This window comes from Siphateles boraxobius, unplaced genomic scaffold (genome assembly GCF_051911475.1).
Source record: "Siphateles boraxobius isolate OS27281-9 unplaced genomic scaffold, OSU_SipBor_1 8, whole genome shotgun sequence".
In the NCBI taxonomy this organism is placed as follows: domain Eukaryota; kingdom Metazoa; phylum Chordata; class Actinopteri; order Cypriniformes; family Leuciscidae; genus Siphateles; species Siphateles boraxobius.
The window spans coordinates 8865339-8881518 of NW_027509208.1; the positions used below are offsets into that span (position 1 = coordinate 8865339).

The following is a 16180-nucleotide window of genomic DNA, read 5'->3' on the forward strand; positions in this document are numbered from 1 at the left end:
CATAAAGAACTGAAAATGTTTAAATCGGACGCCGAGGTTGCACTGTTTCTTCTGGACAGGTGAGTAGCTGCTAGTGCTGACTTTTTGGGATGTGAACTGTGTGTGAAAATATCCTTTTTGAAAAAAATGAGTGAAGCTCGACTAAACTTGGGTAGCGACATTATGCTGAACAGAGTGAATATCAGATTGTAGGGATTTAGTGTGTGAGTTGCGTTTGTTAGCTGGCGCTAACTCACAATCGGGAGGGAGGGGCGAGCTAACTTGGTTTGTTTGGGATCTCGCTTCAAACACAAACAGAAGTGACGTCACCCACAATCGCTGATACAACCTTTAATACATTATCCTATTCATTTCATTTCCTGAAACCTCAGCTTCCGGGGATGTCCCCACCAATCTCAAAAAAAATTTTTATTTTTTATTTTTATTTTTTACCAATCTCAAAATCAAACCTACGCTGCTGGGTGTTCTGACGTAGAACCTGGAAGCTCTGCGCTGTTTACAGTACGTCAACAGCGTAGGAGAATTACGTGGAAGAGAAGAGATTGTTGAATTAAGTCATTATTTTGGGGGGGTTTCACAAAGAGTATTCTCGTCGCTTCATAACATTAAGGTTGAACCACTGTAGTCACATGGACTAATTTAATGATGTCTTTACTAACCTTTTGAGCCTTAAAAGTTGTAATGACGATTCTACTTATGTGGAGTCAGAAACGGTGGCCAATCTTAACTGATTTTACATTCCATCAGTAAGAGCAGAGTGTGAAGGTTGTATTAGCAGAGCAATAGCACAGCTGTACAATGTACATAAACTATTGTAATCCACAGAACATAACGAGAGACATTATCAGAGTTCAAAAGGGGACAAATAGACCCTTCGCTAAGCCACGCCCGAAAACCGCCACTGGCCAATCATGTCTTATCAACCGTAACTAGGCGCGGGAAGTCTGGCAAGCTTTCGAGCGAGGGAAACATGCCGAAGCGGTGTGCGTATGGATTGTGCAAATCTGATACCCGGAATCCTAAAAGTTTGGACGGGGGAGTGGAATTTTTTTCCTTCCCGAAAATCTAAAAGCCAAGGGGAGAAATGATGTCCGTGGATCAAGCAGTGTGGGAGACCCCATTCAAAACTAATGTTCACAGGATTAACAAAAACACTATTGCTTGGAAGTTGGAAATAATGACGGTTATTTGTTCATAATGCATATATTTTAACGTAAAATAAGACGAGTAAAGAAGACGGAGGCTCACTGACATACTTTAAAATATATTTCAGCGATTTGTTAATCGACGACCGGATTGTTTCCATAAAACATAAAACCACAGCTGCCCAACTCGCTGCAGAATTAAATGCGCACTTCAGCTCTCCTGTTATCACCAAAACAGTTAGTCGGGAGCTCCACAGAGTCAAAATTCATGGTCGGTGTTTTGGTGTGCAGAAGCACCCGCACTGTTGCTGCTCAGAGTGAAAGCACGGGGGGATAAGTGATGGTTTGGGTTGCAATATCATGGCATTCCCTATTGTGCTTGATGGCCGCTTGATGGCAAACATTGTACCCTAAAGGAGATGCTGTGTATCAGCATGATAATGCACCAATACACACAGCAAGACTTGTGACAGTTGAACATGTCCCATGTCCTGCACAGAAAAAAAATTAAAAAAAAAAATATTAACCACTTTGGGGTATTTTTGAGGAGTGAGTCAGAAAAAATATTTTCCTCCACCAGCATCACATAGTGACCTGGCCAATGTTCTGGAAAAGGAATGCTTCAAAATTCCTCTGTCATTCCCATGGAATTGATGCTGTATTGGCTGCAAAAAGAGGGCCTTCATACTAATAAAGTATTGTGTTCTAAAACAAGGTGTTTCCGTTTCATTCAGTTTCATTGTACGCAGGCAGACAATCACTCACTCACAAACATGCACACACACATACAAACACAAACTATTGCTGGTCTTGAATTACACACAGACAGCATCACTTACTTGGACGTCAGAATGAGGTTTAAATAAAACCCATCTTGTCAGCACCATGGTTTACTGTTTCCACACCTCACACTGCATGCATACTTTCTCCTGTGTGTGTGTATGTGTGTGAGTGTGGTCTGGTAAACCCTATTATGGGGACAAAATGTCCCCACAAAGATGGCAATATTCAAAGTCCTTGTCCTTGGGGACATTTTTTGGTCACACTGAGGAAAACAGCTTATAAATTATACTAAGTGATGTTTTTTGAAAATGCAAAAATGCAGATAGTTTTCTGTGATGGGTATTTAGGGGTAGGGTTAGTAAGCGGGAATATAAAATACAGTTTGTGCAGTATAAAAATCATTTTGGCTATATGGAACAAGAAAACACAACGTGTGTGTGTGTGTGTGTGTGTGTGTGTGTGTGTGTGTGTGTGTGTGTGTGTGTGTGTGTTTGGCATTAATTAGTCCTTAATTAGTTAATTGGCATTAATGTGTCCTCAGAAGTCAGCTAAATATGACAACCTCCCTTTGGGGACATCCCCAATTAGAAAACTGATTCCTAAATAAAGCAAATATTGTTTTGCTCTGATGAAGTTTTAAAAAATTACTAATGTGTAATAATAAGCTTCATATAAAATAATAGCAATGTACGGTATGTCCTCATTTAGATAGCTAACTAAATTTGTAGGCTATATACATGTGAGAGGAGAGATAATTAGTCAGGAGGGACTAAAGGATATAATTCGGCTCCCTGGAAGTGAGGGAGGAAGGGTTGGCTATAAAAATACTGTATGTAACATTCCTCAGTGGCTGACAGACAGGCAGGCACAAACATACACATCAGCTTTCTAAAGTGTACCAAACATCTGCAAATGTACTGAAACACCACCAACACACAGACAGACCGAGATACACCCTGACACATGCACTTTCCTTGACCTCATTCCCAAAACAACTAAAGAGATGATGTTGCAATTATGATAATAATAATTAAATCATAAATGATCAAATAATAAATACATTATATAAATTAAATATTTTTAGTTTTCTGTTATGTTTATAAAAGCATGTGACTGTGAAACTTTAGAACCGTGTTAAATGCATTACATGCTCATACAGGTTTATGAAAGGACACGAGCAGCTGCAGTTTGGCTTTGATCCTGCTATTTTCAATGAGAGCACAATCCATCATAAACAACAGCACAAGTGTAAGCTCATAGCATAGCTAACATATATTCCAACACAATAAAGGAATCTTTATAACCATGAACAGCAAGTAAGAGATCAACTGTCTTAAATAAGGAGAACAGAATTTGACTTGGTTCTTCTTTCTGTTGGTCTGTCCCTTTTCATTGCACTAGATTTTCCATTCTCAAAATTATTATTTATCTGCAGATGTGGATCTGCCATATTGCCTAAATTTGACCACTGGTGTTAAACCTTGAACAGCATTATTGAAACAGCAGGGGGGGGGGGGGTGTATCAGTGACAAAGCGACGAGAATACTTTTTGTGCGCAAAAACAAACATAAATAACGACTTTATTTAAACTATTCATTTCCTTCTATTTGGGCCTCTAGTCAGTTAAACTAGTGTAATTGCGTAGAGCTACGTCACACGTAGGCTCACTATTGGCCGACGCTGGTCATGTCGGTGATGCGTGTGACGTACAACAACAGAAGCTTACGCTATTACACTAGTTAACTGACTCGAGGCCCAGAGAGAAGGAAATTAATAGTTGAAATAAAGTCATTATTTTTGTTTGTTTTTTGCGCACAAAAAGTGTTCTCGTCGTTTGATACACTTAAGATTGAGCCACTGTAGTCACTTGGACTATTTTAACAATGTCTTTAATAACTTTTCAAGGCCGGCAAGTTCAATCCCTGAAGAAGCCTATGGAGGAGTGATCAGATCTCAGATTTCATCAAAAATATCTTAATTCGTGTTCCAAAGATGAACGAAGGTCTTACAGGGTTGGAACAACATGAGGGTGAGTAAATACTGACAGAATTTTCATTTTTGGGTGAACTATCCCTTTAATGCACTCCCGTAAATTACTGAACTGTGTGTGTAGAGAACAGGATTAAGCACTAAAAGGTGAACTGATAACCGAATTTAGCTGCAGTTCGTGGTCATAGACAGTTCATGAGGTGGTTTCTCACTGACGTTTCAATCACAGCTGAAGGCTATAAATAAGAGTGACAAGACAAAGGTTTATTAGACTTCACAAAGCTGCTTTAGACTGAATTTTCTCTAAATGTAGAATAGGAAAATATTATTGCCATTAAACATTTGAGTTAATAGGCTACTTACAAATAGCCTACTCTACTTCACTTCTGGTCAGTAAATTCCTTTACCATCCTCAAACTATTTGATTAATCAAAATGTAAATATTTATGGGGTATTTTTTATGAATTGATGTGTATTTAAAAATAAGTAGCCTATACTGGATATCTTTACTCTAAGATTTTGTTCTTTGTTTGGGTTTGTTGGCTTTTACGGTCATGGAATTGCCCTTACCCATGCACTGCACAAGCACACACACAAGAAAGGGGAACACCTGGCACTGAAATTCCACACCCTCTACAATAACATGTTTAACCCCCTTCCCACTCCCTGCCCTTCTCTTACCCCCCACACCCCTCCACCCCCACCTCACATTTACACTTTGACTTGTCTCTGACTTTGCTGACCCGCTTCCACATCCCACAGACTCTCCCCTTCCTTATTTGACTGTGTGCCACTTATACAGTACTATGGAGACAAGACACCATGTCTTAGGCAGTTCACAGATTTATGGATAAACATCCTTGATATAGAGTATACAATGTGTTTTACAACAAAAGGAAGAAAAAAGGAAAAGCCGACTTGTGACTTGGGAGCGACTTGTTGACCGCCTCATCGAATGTAAGTGGAAAACAAATTACATTTTGTATGGTATCAGTGTGATATTCTAAGTATGCTACAATACTGTAATGAAATATGCTTTAATTGAATGAACAGCTGCTGTAATGTTGCATTAACAAGCCTGTACATATAGCATGCCTGATGAATAATGAACTATCAAGATGCATTTGTGTCAATAAATGTTTGTGTTTAATCTATTGGTGTAAGTGGAAAGTGCATTGTAGTATGTGCAATTTTACACTGCACTGTTATTACCATGAGGCAGCTGCAAAAGTGATGGTGTTGATACAAGATCTGAGATTAAATGTTCCCTGGTATGTCTGTGTATGAGGACAAAATGGCTCCACAAACTTTATAGTCATAATGTTTATTGTAATTTTACAACAGACATCAAGAAATTCCTTCTGAATTTACTAAGAATATTACAGGTTCCTGACCAACATAGATTAAACCCAATGTGAAATATCCTTTATTTGTGCTGTAGTTACGTCTATTTGTATGGAAGCAAAGCTTTAAAGCAACAAGCCCAAAACTCAAATGTTTCCCCTAACATATGTTACCAAGTGAAAACTGTCAGTCAAAAATAATTAAGAAGAAGTGACGTCAAAGAAGCAATGTTCCAAGAAACACCCTGCCAAAATCTCACTGAGTTCTTGGCTGGGTGGGGGTTAATGTAATTATATATTCTCATAGGGCCATATCAAAAGAACATCCTAACTCTAGAATCATATCTAATCTGTTTAACAAACATGCCAGTAGGCCTATCTAATTTAGGACAAATTTCCTATGTAATTTGATGAATAAAAAATAACTTAAATGGATAGTTCACCCAAAAATAAAAAATCGTTGTTAATTGATCCACCCTCAGGACATCCAAGATGTAGGTCATTTTTTCTTCTTCAGTTGAACAGTAAAGAAGTTTTTAGCTAATGGTTTTTACTTTTTAGCTAATTGCAGGAACACCATACTAATACTCAGTGGCGCAAAAAGTGGGTATGCGCTATATGCTAGGTGATGATAGGGGCGCCGCATCATGGGGGCGCCAAAGCGATGGTTAAAAAAAATCAATTTTTTTACAAGTTATATACATTTATATAAAAGTTATACAAGTTAAATATAAAAAAAAGTTATATAAATTTTAGATTACTAACAGGCTAGAGTAGGCGCCGGCGCCCTCATAATATTCCATCATAGAATTTATTTTGACATAGAAGGGTAATATCGCGAGCGGGCGGGGGCGCGCGCGTGAGCAGCACAGGAGTGCGTTATCGTTGAAACTCGAAAAAGATGAATGAAGCAAAAAGCGGTCGGGGGCTAAAAATAGAAAAAGAAGGAGGTTAAAGGAGATGGCATGTCAAGGGATGCGACAGCAGCTAAATAAGTGGATGGTGAAATGCAACAGGTATGTGATGTTTGTGCTTGGAGGAGGCTTGCAAATATTCATGTTAACAGACTAACGTTTGCTAACTCTGGGAATGTAGCAGCCAGAGCTAGCTAGTTTAGAATATGAAAAACCGAGGTTGCTGAGCTGAAAACTAAAAAATATAAGGTAGCATGTACAATAAATGACAAGAATCTGGAAAAAAAACTAATGCAATATCTCTGATTTACCATGGAATCATGCGTAGATTTGCTACAAAGCTTGGAGGCTTGCAAATATTAATGTTAACAGCAATTGTTTGCTAACTTAATGCAAAATAATATTGCTGATATCTACATTTAGATTTTGGTTAAACCTTATGGTACCAATCCCATGCATGACATATCTCAATTTTATTAAAGTAAAATAACAACTGGAAAATATAAGGTAGCATGCACAATAAATGACTAAAAGCTGGAAAACATGACTTATGCAATAAGGCTGGTTTATCATGGAAACAAATAGATTTTGTTTTACCATTCATGTATGTTCATGTTAGCTGTGCTATCAGACATACAAGCTATAGTTACATCTGCTGGGTGACATGGAAGCTGTATTTAGGGTCACATCTCTCTCTCTCTTTAAAGATCTGTGCTATATAATATGTATGATCAAGTGGCAAACAGCAACGAGGCTTTTGTTGACCACTTGGACAAAATCTGTTTCTGTTTTGTTGTTGTTGTTGTTGTTCATTGACATAATTTATGTCATCCTTGTTGTCATTGTCACAAGTACAGGGATTTGCAAAGAAAAAAAGAAAATTTTCTGGGATAAGGAAGATTTGATGGATGATCATTTTGATACAAATGACAGCTACACACAATATGATTATTATATATATATATATATATATATATATATATACACACACACATATACACATACATACACATATATATATATATATATATATATATATATGTTTGTAACTGTTTATTCTGTAACTTTTTATAATTTGTTAACATTGTTAATATATATATATATATATATGTGTGTGTGTATTGGGGGCGCCAAAATTGTTGCTGCATACCCCTCTAACACTGGGTAGTTGCGCCCCTGCTAATACCGTGTTTGACCCCCTTTCGCCTTCAGAACTGCCTTAATTCTACGTGGCATTGATTCAACAAGGTGCTGAAAGCATTCTTTAGAAATGTTGGCCCATATTGATAGGATAGCATCTTGCAGTTGATGGAGATTTGTGGGATGCACATCCAGGGCACGAAGCTCCCGTTCCACCACATCCCAAAGATGCTCTATTGGGTTGAGATCTGGTGACTGTGGGGGCCATTTTAGTACAGTGAACTCATTGTTATGTTCAAGAAACCAATTTGAAATGATTCGAGCTTTGTGACATGGTGCATTATCCTGCTGGAAGTAGCCATCAGAGGATGGGTACATGGTGGCCATAAAGGTCTGGACACATGCAGAAACAATGCTCAGGTAGGCCGTGGCATTTAAACGATGCCCAATTGGCACTAAGGGGCCTAAAGTGTGCCAAGAAAACATCCCCCTCACCATTACACCACCACCACCAGCCTGCACAGTGGTAACAAGGCATGATGGATCCATGTTCTCATTCTGTTTACGCCAAATTCAGACTCTACCATCTGAATGTCTCAACAGAAATCGAGACTCATCAGACCACGCAACATTTTTCCAGTCTTCAGCTGTCCAATTTTGGTGAGCTCTTGCAAATTGTAGCCTCTTTTTCCTATTTTTAATGGAGATGAGTGGTACCCGGTGGTGTCTTCTGCTGTTGTAGCCCATCCGCCTCGAGGTTGTGCGTGTTGTGGCTTCACAAATGCTTTGCTGCATACCTCGGTTGTAACGAGTGGTTATTTCAGTCAAAGTTGCTCTTCTATCAGCTTGAATCAGTCTGCCCATTCTCCTCTGACCTCTAGCATCAACAAGGCATTTTTGCCCACAGGACTGCCACATACTGGATGTTTTTCCCTTTTCACACCATTCTTTGTGAACCCTAGAAATGGTTGTGCGTGAAAATCCCAGTAACCGAGCAGATTGTGAAATACTCAGACAGGCCCGTCAGGCACCAACAACCATGCCACACTCAAAATTGCTTAAATCATCTTTCTTTCCCATTCTGACATTCAGTTTGGAGTTCAGGAGATTGTCTTGACCAGGACCACACCCCTAAATGCATTTAAGCAATTGCCATGTGATTGGTTGATTAGATAATTGCATTAATGAGAAATTGAACAGGTGTTCCTAATAATCCTTTAGGTGAGTGTATATCACACTGTGCAAGTGGTTTTTGAATATTTTATTACAAAAATTGTATGTTTTAACTATTATACATATTGCAGATGTTTTTCATTGCACATTTATCAATTTAAAAAATCTTTCCATTTTTATAATTTTTAGTTAAATTATTTAGTAGTCAGAGTTTTTCTTTTGAAGTCTTAAAGGGGGGCGTGACCAAATAAATTGAAAACCACTGAAATACAATATCACACTCTCAGCGTATGGACTTCCAGGCAGAAAGCATTTCAAAAGTCTGAATGGGTTGATCACAATGAATCTGATCACTTGTTATTTTACCATTCCCAAAAGATAGGGCTATGATCGGCAGGATATCTCAGGACAGTTATTTCAGTGAGTATAGTTTTTGCAGTACTATTTCCATAAAATAGCCTACCCTACATCACTATTTAAAGTAATAAACAAAAACAACAACAACATAACATTATACAAATGATAAATCCTGGCACAAACATATTATTTTGTTTGGTTAGTATCTCAGGATGTTCTGACAGAGAGTCAAAGAGTTTGCCTTTCATCACTAAGCCGTTCAAACCCAGTTAATTGAGACTGTAACTCTGCACCAGAGAATATGAAAACACAGTACACAGTCACGCACTCATTGCTCCGTACAGGACAAAACACCAACAAAATTGTCCACTATGAACATAACTGGGGGGGAAAAAGAAAATATATATATTTTTAGACGTTTTAGTTATAGTCAGTAATACTTGTCTTTTAGAACAAATCCAAATCATTAGAGTTTTTATAGGATTTGTTTGGCTCTATATCAAAGTATTATGGAAAGATACCTAAAGTGAACCTAAAATACAGTGTGACATTATGTATCCCATACTAATAGATAAGAATGTTGTTTCTGACTGTCCTCTGTCATTCTAGGGAATAATGCTTGACCACAAGCGCCAGAGCTGATTGAGGCTTGTGTCTGGTTTGAAAATAGAGCGTTTTTCTTGTTGTTGGGGTGTCCCAGCCCCAGGGGAATCACTCCACTCTATGACTTTCTGTTACCCCAGGGCATGCAGATGGATCAACATGCTATGCACAGAATGGCATCTCAACTGATCCCTTGGAAACAGAACAACACGCTTAGTTCCTATCAGAGTATGTTGAGCTAGAGCTGATGTCTAAATGCAGCTTGGTTCGTTGGTGACAGATATAGTGCATAAATTGATAGTTATGTGAAAAGATTCTTTGGGAGTTCAAGTTTTTTTTTTTTGTCACATTGTAAAAGTACTTACCTTTAAACAAGACATAATAATTGATGAAAATTATTTGAACTATGCATTGTTCAAAAGCAGTATGGACGAATGTCTTTCAAAATAAGGATCACCACCTGGACCAAGTGCATAAAGTCAAATGTGTAAAATGACCACCTGACCCCCATAAAGTTGCTTATAGCTGCTCACCCTAACCATTACCCATCCCAGATGTCAGCACTGACCTGCACCTGCTCACTGACCCAAAAAACATAACCATGAACTCATACATATACATAACATGACACATTTCTGTTCTTGTCTGTAATGAAATCCAGAAAAAACAACAGACTTTCTACCTTTATGTCTAAATAAAGACGTTTAGATTATTGGACTATTAATATATCCACCTTATTATTTTGCAATGTGGAAATAATTTATTTTCTGTGAATGTGTGAGACTTCCAATTCATTAGCCACTATCGGTAAATAAATAACTAAAAGAATAACAAAGTGCACGAAACAGTAAAACTATTTGCGCAACAAAGCAGTGTGTTTATAATTTCAACAATACATTAAAAACAATATGGTAAGAAATAACGGTTTGCAATAAAAGCATAACATAGACATAACAAATGACGGAAGCCAGACACATAGGTGCGTCCCAATTCAAGTGCTTATGCACTATACCGTTTTGTATGGAGGAAGTTTTGTTTCTTTATTATTCAATAAAAAAATATATTTTCAATTAAAAAAACCTTCACTTCAATAAAAGAAAAACTTTTCAATCAAAGAAAAAAAGTATTTGAATCCAAAAATATATTTGAGACTCAAAAAAATACATTTGAACACTGCTTTTCTTTGATTGAAAATGTTTTCTTTGATAGAAGTCCGTTTTGTTTTGTTTAAAGCAACCTTTTTAATTGAAGTAACATTGTTTTTTGATTGGACCATATAATAGGTAGGACATTTGTGTCTTTATCATTCAATCAAAAAAGAAGTTGCTTCAAACAAACAAACAACAGAATCAATAAAAAAGTCACTTCATTGAAAAGATAAACATTTTCAAATATAGAAAATCGTTTTTGAATGCAAATAAAATATTTGAGACTCCAAAAATTGCATTTGAACACTTTTTTTTTATTGAAAATGTTCTCTTTGATTGAAGTAATCTTTTTTGGGGGGTGGTGCTAACACACCTAAAATTCTCGGGACAGTAACATTTGTCCAAATTTTAATTCGATTTCATCAGAAACGAACTTAAAACAGGGCTTTACTTGTAAAACGCCGAACTTACCCTTTAAATACCCGGATGATGCACTTAATTAACCAACAAAACAAATGGGTGTTTCTCAAATGTAAGGCTGCATCCTACCCACCGAGACTGCGTCCTTCCTAGTTTAGTCCTTCTGAGGCTTGTAGGCTAGTGTCCTCCTCAGCATTAAACGCTAGAATGAGCCAGTCTAGTAAGAGAGCTTCTGTACGTCACACATGATCCCGCCCATACGGTCACGGCACGAAAATACTATTAAAACTTAATTTTAGGAAAATACTTTGTATTACAAATCTTTATCTTAACTGGCTTTTTATTAATGCAATACAGTGAATGACAGCCTTCTGTCTGTGCCAGAGTGTCCGTGCAAGGGTGTGTGTGCGTAATATCACGATCTTCTTCATGCAAATGCTTCTAAACCATGCCGGAGTGTCCGTGCCAGAGTGTCCGTTTCTGTGCCGGAGCGTCCGTGTCGGAGTGTCCGTGTCCATGCTGAAATGCCAGTACCGGAGTGTCCGTGTCTTAGCTGGAGTGTACATGCCGGAGTCTTCGTGTCCGCACCCGAGTGTGCGTGCGTAATATCGTGCTCTTATTCATGCAAAGGCTTTTAAACCATGCCAGAGTGTCCCTGCCGGAGTGTCCGTTTCCGTGCCGGAGTGTCCGTGTCTGTGCCAGAGTGCCTGTGCCGTAATATCACGCTCTTATTCATGCAAAGGCTTTTAAACCATGCCGGAGTGTCCGTGCCAGAGAGTGCCGGAGCCAGAGAGTGCTTTTGGCCTCAAAAGAGTGCCTGTGCCAGAGTGTCTGTGCCTGTGCTGGAGGGTATGTGCCAGAGTGTGCCGGATTGTCCATGCCGTAGTAAGTGCGAGAGTGTCCGTGTTGTGCCGGTGGCGTGTCCGTGTCCGTACCGGAGTGTCCATGTCCATGCCGATGTCCGAGCGGGTGTCCATGCTGTAGTGTCGGTGCCGGAGTCTGTGTATCTTGTCTAGTTTTGTTTGTGTATCCACTGTTGATGAGTCTCATGTAACCAAGTCAAATTCCAATTTTTTGAGACAGTGTGCCTGTGTGTCCGTGCCATTGTCAGTGTTTGTGCCAGTGTCAATTTGTCTGTGGCGGTGTCCATTCCGGAGTGCCGGTGCCAGTCTCGATGTGTTGTTGTCGATGTGTATTGTAACCACTGTTGGTGAGTCTCATGTGCCGGAGTGTCCGTGTCCGGATCCGTGTCCGTGCCAGAGTGTCTGTGCCGATGTGCCGGAGTATCCATTTCGGTTCCGGTGTCCGTTCCGGTATCGGTGAATTCTTGAATGCTTCTGTTAAAAACACCTACTGTAACTTAAAAAATAAAGCACTGTTTCTTTCATTTGTATATTATATGTTGTGTATATGTAATTTGTATTTTTGTTCTTATCTTTTAATAACAAAGAAAATAATGACAAATATTTTTATCTTATCCACTTTGGCCTAAATGTCTCCCATTCTTTTTTATTTTATATTTTGTTACCTTCTAAGGCTTTATTTTTAAAATAGGGACATTAGTTTGGCTGTAATGCTGAGCCACTAGCAAAATAGTAAAACCAACATGAAAAAGAATCATGACAAAATCGTGAATCGTGATTTTCCTGAAAATAATCATGATATGGTATTTTTGCCTAATTGCCAACCTCTACAGGGATGACATACTTTTGTAGGCCAAAGCCTGATAACAAGTTCACATTTTAGCATGCTCGGTTCCACCGCCCTGAAGTCAATGGGATTTTTGATATTGGCTTATTGGTTAAATTATTGAAATAAGGTAGCCTGTGTGGTAAACACAAGCTCAAGATATTTTCACATTTTATTCAATATAAAATACATCAGTAATAGGCTACCATCTTTTATTTAAAAAAAAATAGTTTGTACTTGTCTTGTAAAAGGCAGTTGCTAACAAGTGGCTAAAGCCGGGGAGACGGGGACACACTTTACGACTTCAAGGCCGATTATGAATGTAATTTTATACTTATGACTGATCATGCCCAAATGCGCAAAGTCAGAGACAGTTGCATTAAAGGACAATTCCGGCCAAAAATTAACCTAGGGATAAATAACACATGGGTAGGCCTACCGAGTCGACCGTTCTCTTGGATGCGTTTTCTTGATAATCGAATGTACCCAGTTTTATTCTTAGTTTTAGTTTTACCACAGATTAATTTATAACGCTAGTATATAGGGCATAGAATAAGTAAAAATAAAAATCGCTAACAAGTGTCTATGTACTTTTGAGTGTGTAGAAGAAGAGTAGACAAGTTTTGGGACATACAACTGCGTCTTTAACAGTTGCTCTCTGTCGCTTAGTTACACGGATCCTTTCAGCAAACTGACCGGTCTGAAATCTAGCAACTCGCCAATAATGCACCTGAACACACCTCGTTTTCAGACCAGCACGCCCATGGGTGCACAGATGGACGCAAATGCATTTGCTATTTAAAGGGAACCTATTATACAAATTCACTTTTACATGGCATTTGAACATAAATATGTGTTGGCACTATGTGTACACAAACACCCTATAATGATAAAAATCCACCCAGTGCTTTTTAAAAAAAAATCCCTATAAATCATAAGCACTGAAGCCGTTGTTACACTAGATTCTGTGACCATCATAATCTTTGACCGTAGAGGGCGTGGTTGTCACTGTGCTGAATAATTACAATAATTTCACTCAGAATGGCTGTAACAAAACTGTTTTAAATGTCACTGAATTATGTTACCCACCTCTATTTCACCCAGAATGTGTGAATGAGCTATTGTTGTGATGTTTAATCAAACATAACTTGCCATGAAGAAGCATCGGTTCCCGCAGATGAAAAGAAACATTTCAGAGAAACCTATTTTAAAGGTCAACGAATTCCATTACCCCCCTCTATTTCACCCTGAATGAATGTGATGTTCTCCAAATTCACTCTGGTGATGTCTGATCTCCCCAGCTTCATACAGTAGAAATCATTTTGGGCTGACATGAACAGCAACAGACATGCAGTATAGGGTCAACAAATCTGATAAGGCTATTTTATTATTCTTAGATTCGGGGCAATGTGACGTACTTTTGTACAAGCCCCTCCCACGAATGTTGACTGACCCGCCCTGAGTGAGCTGTACACAGTCCGCCATTGTTTCAACGCCGGAGCAGCTGTAGACAAGAATGTCTCCACAGCAATTGAGATGTTTTTTGTTTTTATGTTGGATGTAAGAATTAACATAGCAGTCTTCATTTACTACGGTTGTTACTCCAGGATGGATCTATCTGTACCAACTGTTTGTGATTCAGCTTACAGTCTCAGGAGTGATAGGCCTGAAGATACTGATGATCAGTGCAGTAATAGAGTAATAGAGTTGAGTTTCTGACTTGGCATGTTTGCATATTCAGTGTGTGTGTGTGTGTGTGTGTGTGTGTGTGTGTGTGTGTGTGTGTGTGTGTGTGTGTGTGTAGATCCATATATATATATATTTGGGGTGTGAACCTACACTGGTCTCATGGTTCGGTTCGATTAGGATTATGTCATCGATTCAGTTCAATTCGATATCGCGATGCACTGCATCTGTAATTAAAATTTTTACCCCAAAAGTGATGTGTGCGTGCGCGCGCGCATGTTCGCCTGTTCGGGAAGTTGCACTGAAGGAAACAGTGACATTCCAGTTTAAGTTTCAAGGGAGTAAAGCCTGTTTATGCCATTTTGTAAATGAAATTGTGTCAAATCAATTTTGTTGTAAAGAAATGTTCATTTAAAAGCAGCGCTCATTCATCAGTGTATAATGTTACCATAGAGATGCGAGCATCAACCGTCGCCGAGTCCGCTGTTGAAGGTAACGATCATCCATTTATAATCACGCGTAACAACACAGAATAATTGTAATTTGACCATCGGGTTCGGATACTTAAATCAGCTCTATGTGTGCGTGACATAAGCGCGCACAGCGCGTGTCTTCTCCAGGTCGTGCTTACCAGGTTGTTCATTAGAGCCGAAATGTGCCCAGAATAGATGTAGGCTTTTAAAGTATTCTGAGCATTTTTAATTACTCGCACTCGCGTCTCGCCTCCTCTGCCATTGTATGCTACCGCGACAATGCACACACGCGACAAATGACGTCAGAAAAGCGTCAGTATAACCGGTTATGGTCTATTATTGAACCGATACCGAATCGTCCTCGTCTGCATATATATATATATATATATATATATATATATATATATAAGCAGCTTGGCCAACAAGCCAATAGTGTCAATATTCAGTTAATAGTCACTTCAGTGTTGATTCAGTTCAGTTCAATAACTGTAACATTCATTGTATTTGTGCAAATATGTGTGACAAACTCCTATACACTCCACTTCACACTGAACAAGCAAAAGACACAAGATAGTAGTGTTTTACATTATTCATATCTGTATGTAATTTGGTGTGTATGTGGGCTAATAATTTTATGTTTGTGTGTAAAGTTACTACGCAAAATTTTTGTTGGATGAGTTAAAATAGTTTTGAATGTTGACAATACACATTAACATTTTGTAGTGAGGATCATTCATTGCAACATTTATCACATTCTCATGTTTAAGAATCTGTTATCTGCTTGACAAATCATTTATGCTACTGCTGCCCACTAACATGCTTTTAAAGCTATTGTTATCCAATTTTTTGGCCTTCAAACACCTTAAAATGCACACGTAGCTCCGAGAAATCTAAATTCTCTCGGGGGAGCACGCCCCCGAACCCCCCTAAGTTACCTAACTACCCAACCCGGTGTTTTCGAAACAAGCGCCCCTGCCTGCAGCTCTGTATAGCTCAGAAAATGAACACATTGTTGTGTTCTGTACTACTGTCTTTGATTTTGTGTGATAACAATGAATAATTATTTTGGATATGAAATTTATATTTAATTGACCTATCGGTAAGGCCTGCCTTCCTTAGTTACTGTTGCTTTCTCAGACAAACAATGGGGGACCTGTGCCCCAGTAGAGCTTAATGTCTAGCAACGGCCGTACAATAACCTTCATTGAACTCATCAGTATATTTTTGCCATTAATCGGACGGGGTCCGCCTCAGCAGGCTTGTATTACTGATAAAAGCAGATGACAAATACGTTATAACCGTAACGTTAATTAAATT

The 16180-nt window shown here is 38.6% G+C and overlaps 1 protein-coding gene across 2 annotated transcripts in view; it reads left to right on the plus strand.

The window, feature by feature from the left end:
• Positions 1-4642: 4642 nt before the first annotated feature.
• Positions 4643-16180, plus strand: part of mylk4b (myosin light chain kinase family, member 4b) — a 50081-nt gene continuing 38543 nt past the window's right edge. Inside the window, exon 1 of one of the 2 annotated variants that reach the window (XM_077220306.1) lies at positions 4643-4874. The gene's annotated coding sequence lies outside the window, so the exon portion shown is untranslated. The remainder of the gene's footprint in view (positions 4875-16180) is intronic. The other variant, XM_077220308.1, reaches the window with a different exon arrangement.